Raw genomic sequence first — 20,861 nt, 5'->3', positions numbered from 1 at the left:
CATGAACAGGATTAGAACCAACTTAGCCCACTGGACCACTTGGATTCCCGGAGACGTTGTAATTGATGGGAATGATGAGTTTGTCTGTGTGAGTGTGCTCTTGGCTGCTCGTGCTGTCTGTTGCGGACACATTGTCCTCACCTATAGCACAGTAGAACCTGCGAGGGAGCTGCAGGGGCAGAAATTACCACAATAAAAGCGTTTTTTTTTTTTAAGTTTAGGAAATATTTATTAAATTTTAAGCAGGACTGGTATGTTTCATTACTTCAAAGGAACACATTTTAGCTGTTAATGTAAAAAATATGGTTTATTGTTTAATGCATCTTTAAAAGATTTTTGGTACCACTTTAAAATAAGACTACCTTTATAAAGGGTTTATAAATGGGTTACAATTAGTTTATTTATGGCTACTAATTAGGTTGTAAATGTCTTAAAAATCATTAATTATCAGTTATAACACATACGTAGAAAGGGCAACAATATAGATGGCTGTGGGTTCACTATTTAGCAAACAACAGGTCATTGTTGCCCTTTCTACGAAGGTGTTACATAATAACTAATTATTAATGATTTTAAGGCATTTACAACCAAGTTAGTAACCATTAATAAACTAATTGTAAGCCATTTATAAACCCTTTATAAAGGTAGTCTTATTTTTCAGTGGTACCAGATTTTTTTGTGAACAAAACCGAGTAGAATGAGTCTAAAAAAAAAAGCTAAAACTCAACATATATTTTTTTTCAGTGTTTCTAGAAAGAATTTCTAGTTGCGTAACAGAGTCAGAGATTTTGGATTTATTTCATATCAGCATGTATTGGTGTGTAGCTGCTCTCTGGAGGCCGGTGGAACGCGGTCAGGTGTCAGAGGCAGTAGGCGGAGGCAGTGGTAGCGAGGCGGTGGGCTGAGTAAGCTCTGGTTTGAACATGTGTGTTGTTTCTGGCAGTGGGTTTAGGCCTGTGCTTTTTTAGTAGGCTGTCAGAGACCCGAGAGCGCGAGAGAGAGCGAGAGAGCGCAAGAGAGAGAGCGAGAGAGCGACACAGAGCCGAGCCGGCACAGAACCAGCATGTCCGTATTTCCTAAGCGAAGCCTACATACGTTACAGAGCTGCAGAAAAGCTGCACTGAGTTCCTGCTCTCCAGTGTCCTCACTGTACACCCACACACCTACCACACCAGCACTACAGCATATAGTTAAATATACTACACATCTGCAGCATCTACTGTATTACCATAGATACCAGGAAGCGAAGTCCAGGTCCAGTTTAATCCTATTTAAAGGGATGTAACACAAAAGCTATAATCTGAGGACCTGTTCTCTGTTCATTTGTTATCCGGATATCTCCACACCTAATCAGTAAAAAGCCTAATAAAGGGCGATTGGAAAGGATCCTGTTTCATCATTCTTCTCTAAAACCTCGGCAACAGTCCAGAAGTGCCGTTGGATAAATTAGCAGAGATCTGCTGGTCTATTAGTGGAGAGAATTGCTCGTAACACCATAGACAAGAGCACTTAGAACATTAGAACATCCGCCCTGCTGTTAACTGTTAACTGGAAATGATCCACCACAATCAAAGTATATAATCATTTATTGTTTCTGGTAACCTTTATATTCCTGCTGAGTATCACTGTAAACTGACACTTTCTTCTGGGTGCACAGTATATATACAGCTCTGGAAAAAAATAGGAGAGCACTTCAGTTTCTGAATCAGTTTCTCTGATTTTGCTATTTATAGGTATATGTTTGGGTTAAATAAACATTGTTGTTTTATTCTATAAACTACTGACAACAGTTTAAGAGTTCAGAAATCAATATTTGGTGAAATAACCCTGGCTTTTAATCACAGTTTTCGTGCATCCTGGCATGTTCTCCTCCACCAGTCTTACACATTGTTTTTAGATAACTTTATGTCACTCCTAGTGCAAGAATTCAAGCAGTTCAGTTTGGTTTATTGGCTTGTGACCATCCATATTCCTCTTATTTATATTTATTTATATATATTTATTATAGGTATCAGTTTTTTCCATAGCATTTTTCATAGTACCAGTCAAAGTTTGGACACACCTCTTCTCATTCAGTGGGCCCTGTTTTAGCCATCTATAGCATTGACCCTGGTCAATTGAGGATGGCGCAGCTGGATTTAGGGCGTGTCGCTGTGTCTTTGGTGTCATGAGGGCGCAAACTCTTGTGCAGCTCGAAATGCACAAAAGGCAGGTACTAATTCTCTTAATTAATCATGGGTGTGTTTTGGGCATAACGTAAAATCAACCAAATCAGTGTGTCAGTTGTCATTCCCTTTAAGAGGCAGGTGAGCTTTGGCGCGTTCGTATCTTAACAGTGTGGTGCTTTTAAGCATCTCTGCAGAGGAAAAAAGACTGTTGACGGGTTGTAAGGTTGCAAAGTGCATCGCAATGCACCTTGCGCAGGGTGTACGATAGGGCCCTCTGTGTTTTCTTTCTTTTTATGATTTTGTTTTTTACAGTGTAAATTTAATATTGAAGACAATATTAAAGTGATACAGGAACACATGCATAATTAACATGTTTACACAACACGTTTTATACTTTAGATTCTTCTAAATAGCTACATTTATCTTTGAGGACAGATCTGCACACTGTTGGTATTTTAATCTCAGTGTCTACATGAGGGAGAGTCATCTGGAATAGTTTTCTCAGCTTCTTGAAGGAAGGAGTTCCTGGAGGTGCTGAACAATAGTTGCTGCTTTTCCTAAATCACCTCAAATCACCATCTCAGTTCATCAGGTTTAGATCAGGGGATTAATGTGGAGGAATAACACTTTTTATTTTACTGTTTACTACGTGATTCCACATGTGTCCCTTAATTGTTTTCATGTCTTATTATTAATCTACAATGCAGAAAATAAATGAACAAAAATGATAATAACATTTTTCCACTGTAAATATTTAAGATGCATTATAAAACGTCAAGGTATAGTGATTCTCACACAGCTTTACTATGGTATATCCTATGGAAAAGTCAGTTTATAAATATTAATATAGTGTATATAAAAACTGTCAACATATTCAAAAGTTTCTCTCCAGTGGTTGTAAAACGTGTGGGTGTATAATTAAAATTCACCTCAAGTCATTATACTTTCTGACACACTGTTTATAAATACACTCACACACACACACACACACACACAAATAGAGAGAGAGAGAGAGAGTAGCACAGTAATGTCTGATTAGATTTAGATTAGATTTTTTTGAGATGCAGGATTTGAAAATATATCACCACCTTTCCTCCCCTTCTCCATCATTCCAGAGAACACAGTTCCTCCACTGCTCCACAGCTCAATACTGGTAGGTTTATACCCCTCCAGCCCATGCTTGGCATTAGGCACAATACCTGTAGGTTTATGTTTATTATCTGCTTCAATCATATACAGAGTTTAGAGGCTGTTATTTCTGTAAAAGGAGGAGCTACTAAATATTGATGTAATTTTTCTGATATGGTGCCTGAACTTATGCACCTTTCTAATTTAGTTTAAAGAATTGTTGCACACTTTCTGTAAATCCTGTTAACTTCATTTCACTTCTCAAATATCACTGTGTTCATCTGATATATGATATATTAAACTGAAATTGCTACTTCTGACTGTTCACATATATCTAGGTTTTAATCAGTCAGTGGTGCACCTGTGTTTTCCATTGCAAAGATAACAATATGTCCATCGGCATATATTTAAAAGCACTGTTTAAAACTATTTAAACTATGCAGACGGAAGGCTTGAAAATAGACCGTTGGCGGGGTGTAAGATAGCAATGAGCATCGCGACACACCTTGCGCTGGGTGTTAAATAGGGCCCAATATAATTGGTTAATATAAATGTACATCGTTATTGTAAGTTAGCACTTTGAGATTTTTTTTAAATGTAAAGTGCATCACAAGTGAAATGTATTGTTATGATTATTAAGTTGCAGAATATTATTGGTGTGAAACGATCAAACTAATTATAAAATCAATCACAACAATATTCTAACGTAAACCCAACTTTTACCTCAACAATTAAAAGAATACAAGAATAAAATAACATTTCGTAAATGACCTGCTTGTGCATCTTTACAGCATGAAAAAGCAGGTCAGTTGTCTCAGCTGAGAAGCGCAGAAGCACTGCGCCATTAAAATACCAATCTGCCAAAGTCAGAACGCACCTGGATCTTAAAGAGAATAAGAAAAAAACACACCCATGATTAATTAAGAGAATTAGTGCATGCCTTTTGCACATTTCAAGCTGCGCAAGGTGTACTTTACCCGTTGTTATGATAGCAAAGACACACTGACACGCCCTAAATCATGCTGCATGGTGCACGGTTGACGGCTCGCATATACATCACTAAAATAGGCCCCTAATCAAGTCAAGTCAAGTCAAGTCAAGTAGTAATTGTTTTATTGTAAATAATGCATATGTACAGGATATGCATATGATTTAAATATGTTACTCTCCTTTACCAAAAGTTACAACAAGCACAGCAAGATAAAAGTTTAATATAAAAGTATAAGAGACACTAAATGTACAATACAACACAAGGACACAAATAGACATTTGTATGACAGAAAAGGCACAAGATAATAGTGCAATAGTGACAAGTGGATTAAAGAGGGAATGACAGTATTATTTTAAACAGAACCTGTGTAAACAGTAGTGCAAATATAGAGGTGTAAAAGCATAAGGCTGGTAAAGTAAACGAGTGTGTACTGTTCTTTAAAGCTCACATTTGTAGGGTGAATTAAAGTGAGTATGATAGTGCAAGTATGAGCAGTAGTGCAGGTATAAATATAAAAGAACTAATGTTAGTTTAGGAAAATAAAATTATAGTAAATAAGTAGTGTCGGTTAACTTAAGACATAATTGTGTTCATTTAGCTAATGGCCTGTGATTAATCGTGATTAAAATCATGATTAAAATAATTTTAGTGCTGGTACTGTATTGTGGAGGGAGGGAGATAATAATAATAGTAATAATAATAGTGTGAGATAAGATAAGCCTTTATTAATCCCACAACAGGGAGATTTAAAAGTTTCAACAGCAGCACAGAAGACAGAGCAGAAGGGCAAGAAAATAAACAGCAAAATAAGAGAAAAATAAAAATCGATATATATATACCAGAGATACAAGAAAACAATACTAAAAAATAAAGATCTAGTAAAAATTCATATTAGCAGAAGCATAGTTCCCCAGTGCGTACTGAATCCTTTGTTTTCAGATATTCTTCCTATGAATTCTATGAAATAAAAGCCCTAAGGCTCTACTGCTGCTTTCCAAAAGCATTACAGAAACTCCATCAGCTGTAAAATATTTAAGATTCTGATGGGTGGGTCTGTAGTGAATTCCTGAGTAACCATTGGTCAGTTTCACACAAAAAACACAGACGGAATCCAGACAACAGACATACGACTCAACCAGTCAGACATGACGGTCTTGGATTGTAGTTTAATACTCAAAAAAGTCATCTAAACTTTGAAGAAAAACATATGAGATTATTTAGCAAACAGAAACCAGAATATGTTTTATATTTGACAGTTTTGCACATCCTGGCTGGATTTTCTCAGTCCGCTTTATGAGGAGTCACCTGGAATTCAGGCTTTCAGTTAACAGCTGTGCTGAACTCATCAAGAGTCTCTTAATGTGTTTGAGAGCATCTGTTGTAAAGTAGAGAAGAGGTAGAGTTACAGGTATACAGTGAATAGTGAATATTTGAGTAATGTTCTAATCCAGATTATGAGAAGAAATACTCAGCTAAGGGTGGACTCACATTAGGCACGGTTTGTTTGGTTGAATCCGCTGACCTGCACTAACACTGAGTTTAAACAATCTGTGCCCAAGCACACTTAAGTCATTTTCTAATTGCTCAGTGGGCTTGCTGGTGTTGTTCTGAATTCAGCACCCCTGCCATGAAAAGCACCCTCTCTCTTGGGAGCGCGTCTTCTTGATAAAAGTGGAGATAATCTGCTTTCACTTACTTAGAAATACAAGCCAAAAGTCATGGTCATCTCAGTCATCTACACAGCATGTGCTCCCATGAGTGGGTGCTTTTCCTGACAGCGGTGCTAAATGGGGCACAACACTGCCATGTTTGTTTACAAGAACGTCACATCACTGACATCATCTTGTTCTGCGCTCAGGGGCTCTTGAATCTATCCTCAAGTGCAGTCAAAACGACAATCAAAAACATTATGATGAAACTGGCTCTCATCAGGACTATCCCAGAAAAGGAAGAGCAAGAGTTCCCTCTGTTGTACAGTATAGGTTCATCAGAGTTACCAGCCTCAGAAACCACAAATTAACAGCGCCCCAGATAAGAGCACCTAAATTACTTAGAAAAGAAGGTGTGACCAAACTTTTGACTGATACTGTACATGGAAAAGGATTGAGGTCCTGTTCAAATATTGTATGATAAATAAATTAAGTCATTATTGTGATAAGCCCAAGTATAATAAGCAGTTATAACAAGTAACAGAAATAGGACTAACAACAGTACCTCAGTAATGGGAACGTTTTTGTGTCAATTCATTTTGTAAAGACCTTTTCCACAGGCCATGCATGATCTCTTTTTGTATAGTGAACAAAAGTCGAGCAGTTAAATCCTAGAGGCAGGCCAGGAATCAGTAGTCGAGTGTTTGATGTTCACTTCCTGTGGAGAGCAGGAAAAAAAGAGCGCAAGAGCGAAAGAGCAAAAGAGCACGAGCTCATCAAAGTGTGGCCCCAATCCTTAACGACATCAATGGAGCACAAAAGTCCAAACAGCAAGTACCGCTGCAGTCCACAGACCCACGGTTCCAGCAGAAGAAGCATTTCATTCCAATTGATATCCCCTTTTCTTCACATTTAATGAAATCAGATGCGAGGGCTGGAGCTTCCCCGTCGCTGACTCGCGCGCTCCGCAGCTTTGAAGTGTAAATCAGATCTCAGTGATGTATGAAAGCAGAATTTCTCTCAGATCACGCTCTGGAGACCTCCGAAAGCACAAAGGCCACTCACGAGGCTGCAGACGTCGAGTCACACTGCATATTTAACAGCCTGCACCGCCGGACAGAGACTACGTCATGTGATCAGGAAATGAGAAAAATGTGCATTTTCCACTCTGAATGATAAACCTGGACCAGATAAACCAGTGGCGGGAAGATAACAGAAGATAAGTAAGGCACCTACTGGACACCTTCTAAAATAAACTTCCTGTGAATTTAACCCTAGAAGTTTTGGAAAGCTTCTTTAATTTTACAACATACAACATCACAAAATATATTAAAAAAAAGGTACCATGGATGACCCTATAAAAAGGTAATCCTTAACAGGTAATGTTCTAACAAAAAAAAATAATGCTGCTGGAAACTTGGTCTTTGGTCCACCCATTCCTGGGACATGTAAGCGGCTGATTTAATCACACAAACACTAACATCAGGTAAATTACACCCATAAAATATGTTACTCTCATCACTAACGTCGGATGAAAATCACCTGAACGCATGCCTCTTCAAAAAAACATAAATGGGAATCAACCATAACATTAATTACATCAATGAGCCCTGAAGCTCCCAAAGCAACACAATGAAAATCACATGGAAAAATTCACATGAAAAGTTAGAGTTCTAGGGTTAACTGACTTGTGCTGACTGTATACACAGTAAATTCACCAGTGTTAAATGAACACTGTTAGTGTTAAATTAACACTAAAGGCCCTACCGTCCACCCTCCCCAAGGCGTGTTACAATGTTCGTTCCTATCTTACACTGTGCCGTTAAAATAGCGTCAGAGTTTAGGAATAAATTTACATTGATGGGTGTGGTAGTCTGGAAGTGAGGTGTGTTCAGGTAAATTTCTGGCGTGTTTTTATCTTAGCTGTGGGAAATACAGGTGCACCACTTACTGATTAAAACCCTGACAACCGTCAACACTCAGCCACGCAGGAGTGCCGTGCACACTGTGCAGGCTCAGCCGCTCCTTATACACATAAATAAACACACTGCAGAGCACAAATCCAGATATATATATTAGCAATAAATAATAAACAGTATAAGGAATAAAATTACATTGCTGTTCCCTTAAATGAGCTGCTGATGTACCATCGGATCATTAAAGATAATATTAAAGAAGCTTAAGTTTTGAATCTCTGCACGGATCATCTTCATACTAGAATACATACGTCTGCTATGTTCTTGCTGGAGTGTGGGGGGGGGGGCGTGACGTGTGCAGGTGTGATGGAACACAGTATAAACCAATAGGGAGTCGGAATGGTATATGTTTATTCTTCTCATCCAATGACAATCAAATTCACTCTATCTGGATGGAGAGATTTATCTGGATGGGGGTTTTATTGAACGATGAGAAGCCGGAATGAAAACGAGCTGAAATGAAATAGGAGTAACGAGGCTGTTTTTAAGGCTATATGTACACACTAAGAAAAGTAAGTACAGATTTTTACTTAAAAGGGTACAAAGCTTGTCGCTGGGGCTGTACCTTATATTGAGGTACAAAACAGTACCTTTCAGTGAAAGTCCTTTTTTGTACCCATAGTTTTTGTGCCAGTAAAGATTATAAAGATTATAAACATTATCATCAACTGAATATGGCTCAAAAACTTGATGATCCAAAATTGTCTGGCTTTCAAATAAAAAATGTGCAATTAAAATATATATTGTTTATTAGTACAGTGATACAGAATACTGAATGTACCCTTTGGCTGGTTAAATGGTAAAAATTTGTACTTATTGCTGTTAGAAATTACTTTGTACTTCAGAGGGAACAAATCTGACCCTGTAAAGACCAATATTGTACTTTTGAGGGTACAATTATGAAGAGTGTACCTTTGAGTACAAAAAAGTACTCATATCGTACCTCTGTTTTCTAGAGTGTAGGGAGTAGAAAGTTCAGATAATTGTGTGAAAATATAATAAAGAAGTAAAAGTAAAAAGTAATCAGAAAAATAATTTATTCAGTAAAGTAAAGACAACCAACACTTCTACTTAAGTAACGTAGCAAAGTATTTGTACTTCAGTACCGTAATTGACACCGCTGATATTTTTTGATCTAGAGGGAATCATTATTTATTGAAAGAGGGGGCACCCTATAAGACACTTTGTCTCTTTTTAGCCATTGTAGAGGGTACTTTAGCCATGCTTTTTCAACCATGGGGGCATCAGGGAGTTCGCCAGTGGTGAGCACTGTGTCTGGAATACAAAGCTGAGAGGTAATCTATCTGCTAAACTCTGAGGAAACCTTTCCCTCACTCTACAATCCAGCAGACATGCTTCCAGCATGACTCAGCAGTTTCCTGAGCAGCGAGGCTGATGTGGGTCTTTCATTACTGTAAAATATTCAGAGAAGAAGAGATTTCTCTGTACAGACATGCTAATTCAGTGGCCAGGTGGACAATGGGCCGGCACACTCTGATTAGGCAGAGAGGGAGGAATTAACGCAGTAAGAAGACTATAATAAGCCAGTCATCTGAAGGGCTGAATGTGGAGAGAACACATTAGCATTTGTAATATCAAACGAGTTGTGACTTCAGATCAGTCGGTACATGAAGAACCAGAGAGTGAGGACTTCATTGAAATTCGCTGATAATTCTGCCTGGTTTAAGTGTTAATTTTTTTAGGTTCTGGGTCTCTTGAGTAGTAATCATTCATTTGAATTGAAGTAAGTGGGTAAGCTGCATTAACATTACCTAGCTCTTATATAAACATATGTACTAGTGCATCTCAAAAAAATAGAATATAATTGAAACGTTACTTTATTTCAGTAATTCAGTTCAAAATGTGAAACTCATATATTATATAGATGTATTACTGTACACAGAGTGATCAATTTTAAGAATTTATTTTATTGTTGATAATTATGACTTACAGCCAATGAAAACCCAAAAATCAGCTTCTCAGAAAATTAGAATATTCTATAAGACCAATTGGTACTTTTGGCAGTGTGCCAAGTCCTGCTGGAAAATAAAATCCACATCTCCATAAAAGTTGTCAGCAGTGTCGTGATGCAAAAATGGCCACAGAGTGAATGGACCTGCCTCTAAAGACTTTGGTAGCACCAAGTGTAGCATGGCTTCAGCTTTTTCGGACTATAAGGCGCACTTAAAATCCTTTAATTTTCCCTAAAAATCAATAGTGCGCCTTATAGTCCAGAGTGTCTTATGTATGAATTTAACCGGTCAGGTTGTAGGGAGCAGTAAAGCCAGTTTCTTCAGTGCACAGACTGCAGTGGCATTAGCATTAGCATTAGCCACTAACCACAGTGCTAGCTCTTTCACTTTTCAGAGTATATCGGATTGTAGTCTGTGTGTTTTGCTGTATTAAATTAAGCTATGTGGGACCAACAGCTAAGTTGATAGCGCCCTGAGTTACCGGAAGACTCAGGGTTCCTTAGTGCAGCGCTGTCCCGCAGCATTTACTAGCGCTAACCATGGCTGGCTAGCACTGCTAACTGTTAACAATGGCTAGCGCTTACCTTTGGACAAAATACTGAAATTCGAAGCTTACTGTATATACTTGCAAACGCTTTACTCTCCCAAATAAACAGTTTTCAGGAGAGAAATATGTGTAGATCAGGGGTGTCCAAACTTTTTTTGTTGCCGGCCAGAAGGAGAAATATATTTGAAGTCAGGGGCCACAGACTCTGTAATAAAACAAATAATGAAATATACCACTTTAAATAATACTTTTTTCCTGATTATTTCATTTACAACTATCTTTATCTTTGACAGTGTTGTGTAAACTAAGATTTTTCAAATTGATGTTTAATTTCATGATGTCTCTTAATATAAAACTCCTTAATTACGGCAACTTTTACACTCTTTGCCCCATTTTTCTGCGCTAAAACTGCGCACCCTCTCCGCCCCGTTTTTCTGCGCTAAAACTGCGCACCCTCTCCGCCCCGTTTTTCTGCGCTAAAACTGCGCACCCTCTCCGCCCCGTTTTTCTGCGCTAAAACTGCGCACCCTCTCCGCCCCGTTTTTCTGCGCTAAAACTGCGCACCCTCTCCGCCCCGTTTTTCTGCGCTAGAAATGCGCACTCTTGCCGCTTTTAGACTCCTTTGCCCGTTTCTGACACCTAACTTTGAATCTCACATTATAAAAACCTGCTTAACAGCAGGCCAGCTTTCATTCTGTTTCTAAAATACCTCGCGGGCCGCTCCAAAAAAGGAAACGGGCCGCGGGCCGTAGTTTGGACACCCCTGGTGTAGATTAACAACCAGCGCTCATTTGACTTTGAAAGAATTTTTTTTTTAAGAATTACTGTTTTGTTTACTTAGGCATCCCCCCAGCAGCGACACCCTTGTTCACTTTAAATATGAATTCTTACTAGTGTCTTTCTTAATGATCCTTATAATCTGGTGCACCTTGAAGTCCAAAAAATACGGTAGTGTGAATTTAGTAAATAAATAAACAGTTAATAAGCTGATGTGCCAGTACTTTTATGCATATTGTACATTTATCAGTGTCTGTTCCAGGCTTTAAATGTCCATGTAGTAGTAGAATTTAGCATCACAGACGTTCCTGTTCCGTAATGAAGACCTACAGTAGCTCTAATAGTCACAGTTTGACACTGATGCCACCCTAAGGCAGTATTTAATTAACCTGGCTTTATCTCGCTGCTAAAATATGCTCAGACTGAGTGTCACCTCTCACAGTTCGATCAGAAGGTCGTCTGGGAATTAGAGCGGACCTCTCGAACATCAAGCAGCTTAGGTGAGCGTGAAGCGCTACCTCAGGGGCGCTACTGTTACCACAGTTTTACCAGCCTGGCACTCGATGCCACGTCTGCCTGACTGCTTCATTCAGTCCAGTCTTTGTGCTGCCAGGGCCTGTCTGCTGCTCGTCTGTTCGCTGGTTTATAGGTATCCCTGCGCTTGACTCTGCATGCCTCCCTGAACAGCATGACAAGATATTGAATATTGAAATATTAGCCACCCCCCGTGCACCATGTGCCTTTCTGATGCGTGATCTCCGTGACCCCATCAGTGTCACTCGGTGTCTTCATTATAGCTCCCCTCCCTCACTCCCAGAAGGGCACTGACTTTTACTTTGTGCTGAGCTGTATTGTTTGGTGACCTCAATTTGCACGGCTACTGCAGACCTTCCCTCCATCTCCTGCACCTGAGGGAGTTTCAACCTGGACGTCTAAATAGCTTTGACATTTGGAGGAAATCTGTGTTTGCTCGCACATATTGGAAGAAGAGCTGGTTTCTTTCTCTAACCCGATCTGCTGCGAATTAAATCCAACACCAGCCATGTTCATACCTTCATACTGCAGACTCCTTTATGTAGGAATAAATCTGAAATGGCAAAGCATGGAGAACACTATATACAGACACAATTTACATAAGAGACCACTTAAAAATTATGAGTTTATTAGATTTGACCAAATTGAAAACCTCTGCTATATTGCTATATCTTTGTATTATTTGAGGTCTGAAAGCTCTGCATCTTTTTTTGTTATTTCAGCCATTTCTTATTTTCTGCAAATAAATGCTCTAAATTAAAATATTTTTTTATTTAGAATTTGGGAGAAATGTTGTCTGTAGTTTATAAAATAATACAACTGTGTTTATTTTACTCAAACTTATACCTATAAAAAGCAAAGTCAGAGAAACTGATTCAGAAACTGAAGTGTTCTCTTATTTTTTTCCAGAGCTCAGCCCCAATTGGAAATACAGAAAGCACACAAACAACAGTGAGTTTTACATAATAATTGTGCATTGCACCATGTTAGTTCAGTAATAGCTTCTGTCGTTATACAGCAAATGCATGCCTGATTGTAATAAAATACAGATATATCAAGCGAGTAAGATTGATATTGTTCCACCATATGGAACATACTGTGAATTCTGTGAGTGTGAGGCAGTAATTAAGTAGGAACAGTAATTAAACAGAGTGATTAAATACATTTTTCTTCATTTACTGCAGAAACTTGAGTAAGTCTAGACTTAATCATTCAGCGACTCTCCAACTGGGCTGAATGGCGGCTCTGAATTATTAACTCTACCAGAGTCAGAACGCTGGTGCCGGCTCGGCATCGATTTTGTTCTCATTTACACTAAAGCTATTGTAAGGGTGCCGTTACTGCCCGGGCTTGATTGGGTTATCTTAGACCATCATCGTCTTGTGTTTCACTCAGTGAATTAAGCTATGAAAAGGCAATTCTGTCACGATTCAATAGCCTTTATATGTTATTTGATTTTCCTTCAGCTTACTAAGAGAGGGATCTGTCTTGTGCTGTTTTTATAGGGGATTTACATTACACTCTGTTTGGCCTGCGAGGCAAAGTGGATCAGTTTCAACTTCAACTTACCAGCCTTCCAGTCAGAGGCAGGGCCGGACTTACAGCAATACTAAATACCCTTCATAACTGATCACTCATTTATTACCACCTTATTCACCTAAACTCTTCCACACTAAAAACACCTAATATAAATGTTCTGCATTGAGGATTCATTCCACAGTCATCCAAATTGTGAGATAAAACAGATGGAATTATTTAGTGAAGAAAAAGTGTTAAACAAACCAGTTTTATGTTTTACATTCTTTAAAATAGCACATCTTAAATAGACGACAGCTGTATGAGGTAGAGTCTTTCAGTTAACAGCTGTGCTGAACTCAGCAAGAGTTAATTACTTGAATGTTTTTCCTCTTAATTTGTTTGAGAGCATCAGTTGTAAAGTTGTGAAGAGGTAGAGTTACAGGTATACAGTGAATAGCTCTATTTGAGTAATGTTTTAATCCATATTATGAGAAGCAAGAACTACTCAACTATATAAAGACAAAAAAAAAATACTTTAAGAAATGAAGGTCACTCAATCTGATAAATTTCAAGAACTATGGAAGGATCCTCAAGTGCAGTCACTGCAAAGACCATCATTGAGCTCCATTGGCTACCAGTTGATGCTCGCATCCAGACTGTTCTCATACAGAGTTCCCCAATGGTGGAACAAACTACCTTCCACTACCAGATCAGGAGAATTTCTCACTATCTTTAATAAACTCCTGAAGACAGAGCTCTACAAAGAGCACTTACTCTCCTAACACCTCTAACTAACTACCTTCTACTACCAGATCAGGAGAATCTCTCACTATATTTAATAAACTCCTGAAGACAGAGCTTTTCCAAGAGCACTTACTCTCCTAACACCTCTAACTAACTACCTTCTACTACCAGATCAGGAGAATCTCTCACTATATTTAATAAACTCCTGAAGACAGAGCTCTTCAAAGAGCACTTACTCTCCTAACACCTCTAACACACTAACTACTTCTAACCTCATTTCCTTCTTCCTCTTCTCTACTCCTCTATCCCCTTATTTCCCTTCGACCTCCTTTAATCCCTATCTAAAGATGTTTTACCTTTAAACTTCTATTACTTTGTACTTCACTATTGTAAGTCGCTTTTGACAAAAGCGTCTGCCAAATGTAATGTAAAATGTAATTTAAAATGTTAGAATGATAAAACTGGCTCTTATCAGGACTGCTTCAGGAAAGAAGGAGCAAGACTTTCCTCTGTTGTAGAGAGTATTTTGATTTGTTAAACACTTTTAAGTTACTAAATGATTCCTTATATGATCCTTCATAGTCTGGATCACTTCAGTTTCAATTTTCCCATTCTGCCTTTTACTCTCAGAACTTTCTGTAAAAACTACTCTAATAACACAGTACTCTACTTTTACTTTTAGTACTTCAGTACTACATTGTATTATAAACTACTCACAATACTTAAGTACAAAAAAGTGTTAAATACTTTAGTACTTAGCAGGCCAGTTAAGGGCCAATTTCCTACATGATATTACACCCCTAAATCTTGAGGATTTCTATTCAAGTATTACATTAAAAAAGCTTTCATGTTTGATTAGATTACATAATTGTAATTGTAATTGAAAGTATAGCATAAAAAAATCTAATAAATATTTTAAATCATAAAATTTGGTCTTTTCAAGTTTCATTATGTTTGTCTAGTTTTTACATGTATTTTCAAACCTGCAGAATTTGGGTTGATTCCTGTTACTGATCTGTAATCATTAAGTGGAGTAGAGAGAAAACAGGCAGCTTAAGTGTCCTGTAGGAGATTTCAAAGCCCTCAAATTTTCAGAGTGTAAATAAGTTATTTTACTGCAGAAAAAAGAAGGGTTTTGTATCACCTACACCTGTATAAGGATAAAGGCATGTTAATTTGTTATATCAAGAGCACTTGCACTTTTACTCAAGTCTGGGCTTCTAGTACTTTATAAATCTCAGACTGCTGATCTGGTGAGAGAGATAGCCTCCAGTTTAAAGGCCTTGGTCCAGTCAGGTCCAGTGTGTGGTGCCCTCAGGATTTATTACCAGTGATCACAAATCCATGGATACACGTTCCGGCAATAAACTGCTCAGACACCACAGCAGTAAATGAGCTCCAGAGGTCAAGAGGGCCGGGGCAGACGCTCCGGACGCCGGACAGAACGATCCTGACCCCTGTCTCCAATATCCACTCTGAGCTGTTTACTGCCGGCTCCGTGACTGTCACGCCAAATCCGTGATTCACCACTTACCCCGGCCCACGGAGGCCACCCATTCAAACCGAATTAGCTCCGAACGCCGCACACGCGTGATCCAGCCAGCCTGCGCAGCGCTTCTACTGAAGAGACGCGACCGCAGCGGGAGAAGAATAGCGCGCGGCCGTGAGGCAGGGAAAATCTGCTGAACTGTAATTTATTTCCATCTATTCATATCACAATCAAAAGAACGGAGAAAGTGCTTGAGACGTGCACAGCAGTGTTTCCTCAGAGATGGACTGAAGTCTTAATGTTGTTGGCACTGCAGATTACAATCTCAGTATGAACAGCGTTGACGAAATTAGCTCTCTAATGTAGTCTTCAAGACTTCGGCACCACTTTAAAATAAGGCTCCTTTGCAAAGGGTTTAAAAAATACTTATAAAGTTTTTTAATGATTCTTAAATAGGTTATAAACTATTAAAGGTCTCTTTTCATTGTTTTTTCATTCATTTAAAAATGTCTAGTTGTGGTCTTGTCATGTCCTGGCCCTGTTTCCTGTCTGTCCTCGTGCCTGTGTGTTATCTCCACCTGTGCTCCACCGCTTACCTGTGCTCCTCTGTGTCTCTTGTCAGTAGTTTTCCACCACGTGTTTCTCATTTGTAGCTCCGCTCCTTCCACCAGGTGTTTCCAATTCTAGTGTATTTCCTGTTTGTTTAAATAGATCCCCTGGGCCACTTGTCCCTCGTCGGTCTTAGCACTAACTCCTGTTGTCTGTCTTTCCTCGTTCCCTCGTTATTCAAAGTGCTAGTTCCTTGTTTATCTTAGTTCTGTGTTTTTTCCTAGTTTATTTTTCCCTTGTTCATATCTCGTTTATTTCCCTAGTTCCCTGTTTATTTCCATTGTTTTCTCCCTTGCCCTGTTTAGTTTATTTATTCTTGTCTAGTTTAGCTTCTTGTTGTTTTCCTTGTATATATTCCTGCCCTGTTTAGTTTTTGTTTATTTCTCAGCTATCCTTGTTAGTTTCTAGTTTCTTGTTTGTTCCTTGTTTATGTTCTTAGCTCTGTTTAGTTCTTTATTTATTAGCCTCCCTCTTCATTTATTATTATTATCTCTTGTTTGTTTTGGTTTATTTCGTTGTTACGTGTTTACTTGTCTCTTTGTTTATCTTTGTTATTTATTTATTTATTAAATTATTTGTGAAAAAAAGTTTCTATTTAGCCCTGCTTTATTTCACTGAATTACTGGTCTTTAAAAAAAAACACCTTTGAAATAGGGACGTTTTCAAACCTGTAGTTGGTTTCAGATCATTTGATGAGTTCATTTACTTGAAGCGTTTTCCCCCTTGGTTTGGTTTGGTTTGGTTTCACACAGGCATAAACCTAAACTCACCAAAATACATTGCACCAGTAAACCACGCGAGAGCATGTTGTTTCCTCTGATTGGTCAGAGCTGTCTGGCCAATCAAATGCAGAGCAAGAAAGTAAATATAGTAAGAAGATTCTTTGTTTCATGTGCTTATATCTTTGCAGTGTGAAGCTGCTTAATCACAGAAAAATTTGTTGAAAATTTGCGTCTGTGCTTAAAAAACACTGTATTTTCAATGGGACATGCAGCGCAGATGTACACGTAGTGTACGCGAAGCAGTGAATGCTGCACACACCGTGTGTGTAAACAGCATGGAGCAGCAGTGAGACAGCATTTGTTTATAGCTGTGGTAATTAATGTTATCTGGCTAATATATCAGATCAAACTGCCCCTTATCAGCAGTTTAGCTTAATTAAAAAGAAGTACATTAGATATCTGTGTCGGATTGAGACCAAATCAGGTTCTCAACACAAGCAAACCGCTCCAGAATTCGTTTGGGACCGGACCGAGACCATATAACTGTGAATACTGTTTTCACACCTGCTCAATCAATCCTCATTAAGGGTACAAACAAACCAAAGTCCATTTTAACCCTTGTGTGGTGTTCGTTTTCATTTTTCATCAAATGATACAAAAAAAATATATATTTTTTGTGAAAAAGATATATCAAAACACATTTTTGAAAAACACACACTGTACACCCCCCCCCCCCCCATTTATATTACATACAGTATGTTTGGCCAAGGGCTAATAAACATTGCTTCATTTGTAAATTTGAAACTAAACAAATTTTCTACTCATATCTTGAGTTTAATTCATTTTCTTTTACATTTTATTAAAAAACTAATAAAAGAAATGTAACATAAGAAAGGTAAAGGGCAAATATTAACCATGTAAGCTGTTTATATTGCTTGCAATTTAGGTGAAGCGAGCATGTGTAAAGCATTTTAATGTAAAATTGCTTAATTTTGCTGAATTAAAAACAAATAACAAAGTAAACGAGTAACAAAAATATGAACACCACACAAGGGTTAACCGATTCAAATAGTGCTGGTGTGAAAACGCCCTAAGGTTGAACACTCCTCACCTCCACAAATACATCATAGAAGGCAAATATTACCACCCACAGTGGACAGTGAGAGCAGTGGGTGTCCATGCAAACAGTCAATTGACTCACACAATCTTTCAGAAAGTCAGAAATCACACAATCACAGTAATAGAGAACTGATTTTGGCACTGTACAACTCCTACACACCACAGCAGCAGCAGCTGGTATTACATAGCTGATCTCCTATGTGATGCTTTTACTCTGGATGCAGAAATTACTCAGTCCATATGTGTGCGTCAGGGTTGTTGAGAAGTGACTCATCCCGAACGCAGTAAAGCACAGTGTATTGTTTAAAAAGGTTCAAGGACTGTCCAAACTCTGGGCAGGAAATGAAGAGCAGGGCTTGAAAGTAAATAAATGGAGACGGACAGACGGGTCAGGTTTACAGGAGCCGTTTGTATTCCTTCATCCTTTTAGAGAGACTATATTCAGTCAGTAGCTGCTTCCCATAAAAGTCTAGGCTGCCGCCAAGGTAGGCTACATTTCTCAGTGCTACTTGTGTCATAGAAGGCCATTCCAAAGTGTAATAGAAATATTTTGATATATTTTTTTATTTGTTAAGTAAAAAATGTTTCAGTGAAAAAAAACTCTGTTCAACAAGCAAACTCTGCAGTAGAACCAATTATATGATGCATGAAGAATGGGACAAAATACCACTCGAAACACTTAATCACCCTCGTAAAAAATATATATACTTAACTGTACTTAAAACATATTAAGAAATATCTAAGTATGCTGTAAATATACTAACAGATTTATGTACTTACTTAAATATATATTAAAAGTACATAAATATCATGCTTTCATCAAATGTTTAAAAAGTAAACTTTGATCATACTTTTAATGTAAGTTCAATGTGATTCAAAATACTTCTGAAATACCAATGTTTCCAAATACACTTTTGTAAATTGGTAGCAAAGTGTGTTAAAAAACAACTGTTACATTAGTTTAATTAAAGTACAATGTATCATGTAACTTTTTAGAAAGTAAATTAAATTACTACTATTAATACAAAAAAAAATAAGTCAATTTGTAACACGATAAAAATTGTAGTACAGTATATTAAAATATATTTTTATACCCAACAAAGTATACTAGAAGTGTGCTACTTACAAAAGACAGGAACAAGAAGCATATTCATACCCTAATGTAAATAGATCATATTTAACATCAATTCTTAGTGCATTTCTAATATACCTGGTGTATAATAAATAGTGATACAGTTGTAATAGTACAGTTGATTACACTTAGCACAATTTAAGTAAGACCTTTGTACTATTTTTATACAATTTCAATATAATAAGTACAAAAAAGTTGTTCCATTTTAGAACTCTTTAAATATACTGATTAATAATAATGTGGCTACAAGAACACTTTAGTGCACTATAGCATAATAATGCTTAGTATACTTTAATCTGCTTTTTTTTCACTTGGGCGCTTGATATGCTCTCTGCTCACAGTGCATTTCAATTGTTGTGAGAAGGAATAGCAATTCATGACCAAGCATGTTGTTGGTATGACAGCACCACAGCTGTTCTTCTTAAATCTGCTGATGACCAGTAGGCATCTACATGTAAAGTCTTGCACCAGAAATGAGAAAAATCCAACTAGTGGCATTTTTTCTGTAAAAGAACATTCCAAAGGGAGCAGGAGGTTCCAGAGAAGAACCCAGCCAGTCATCCTACATCCCAGATTATATTATAACAAAGCAATAATACACGAGAGGGAGTGCTATAATGTGTACTATTGACTCTGCAATATTACACATTATAGCACAAACCTCAAGTGTATTATTGCGATTATACCACAGCTCCATTATCCCTGTTTATTGAAAGATTTTGAGTTAAAGAGGAGGAGAAAAGAGGATCTGTTTGGTTATAAACACTCCCAGAGTTCAAATAATTCTTTAGCTGCTCTGTTTGTAGCTGCGCTGTTTGGCTTGTAAGCGCTGCATCGTTGCTAGGTTACCTGTATGTGGCGAAGCAATACATGGAGAGCTTCGGTTACAGTGCATTACCGGCTGATAACGGCACTTATAGAACACCTCCCAGCCAATCACAATGCAGGGTCAGAACTAACTTACATATAATAAGCAATCAAGGATTTAGCACAAGTGTTGTGAGCCAATTCCAATACTATACTCAACAACCGAGGAGTTTGCACAAGTAGCTTGGGCCCATTGTTATATCATACTCAGCAACCAGGGTGTTGGTACATGCAGCATTCAGCTTGGAGGCAAGACAATCATTTGTGCCAGAATTGGGCCTAGATTTAACCCAGCCTCGACGTGTGGTATTTAGAAATGGCTCAAGTGAGTTTTTTTCTTTCTGGGATGATTATAAAGCTTCGTCTAATACTCCAGTGTTAGTTTTTGGGCTCACCAGTATGTGGCAGAGTATACTCATTATCTCTGGAGTGAGGTTGCTGCTCTGTTTGTAGCTGCGCTGTTTGGCTTGTAAGCGCTGTATCGTTGCTAGGTTACCTGTAAGTGGCGGAGTAAAACATGGAGAGCTTCGATTACAGTGCATTACCAGCTGATAACGGTACTTATAGAACACCTCTCAGCCAATCACTTTGCAGGGTCAGAACTAACTGTGGTGTAATAAGCAAAGATTTTACCCCAAGTATTGTGGGCCAGTTCCAATACTATATTCAGCAACCGGGAAGTTGGCACAAGCAGCATTCAGCTTGGAGGCAAGCCAATCATTTTGGCCAGAATTGGGCCTAGATTTAACCCAGCCTCGACGTGTGGTATTCAGAAATGGCTCAATTGATTTTTTTCTTTCTGGGATGATTTTAAAGCTTCGTCTAATACTCCAGTGTTAGATTTTGGGCTCACCAGTGTGTGGCAGAGTATACTCATTATCTCCGCAGTGAGATGCTGAATTAAACGATAGCTCTTGT

The sequence above is a fragment of the Astyanax mexicanus genome, chromosome 16 (genome assembly GCF_023375975.1).
Source record: "Astyanax mexicanus isolate ESR-SI-001 chromosome 16, AstMex3_surface, whole genome shotgun sequence".
Lineage (NCBI taxonomy): Eukaryota > Metazoa > Chordata > Actinopteri > Characiformes > Acestrorhamphidae > Astyanax > Astyanax mexicanus.
Note: the sequence above shows the minus strand (reverse complement) of the source record.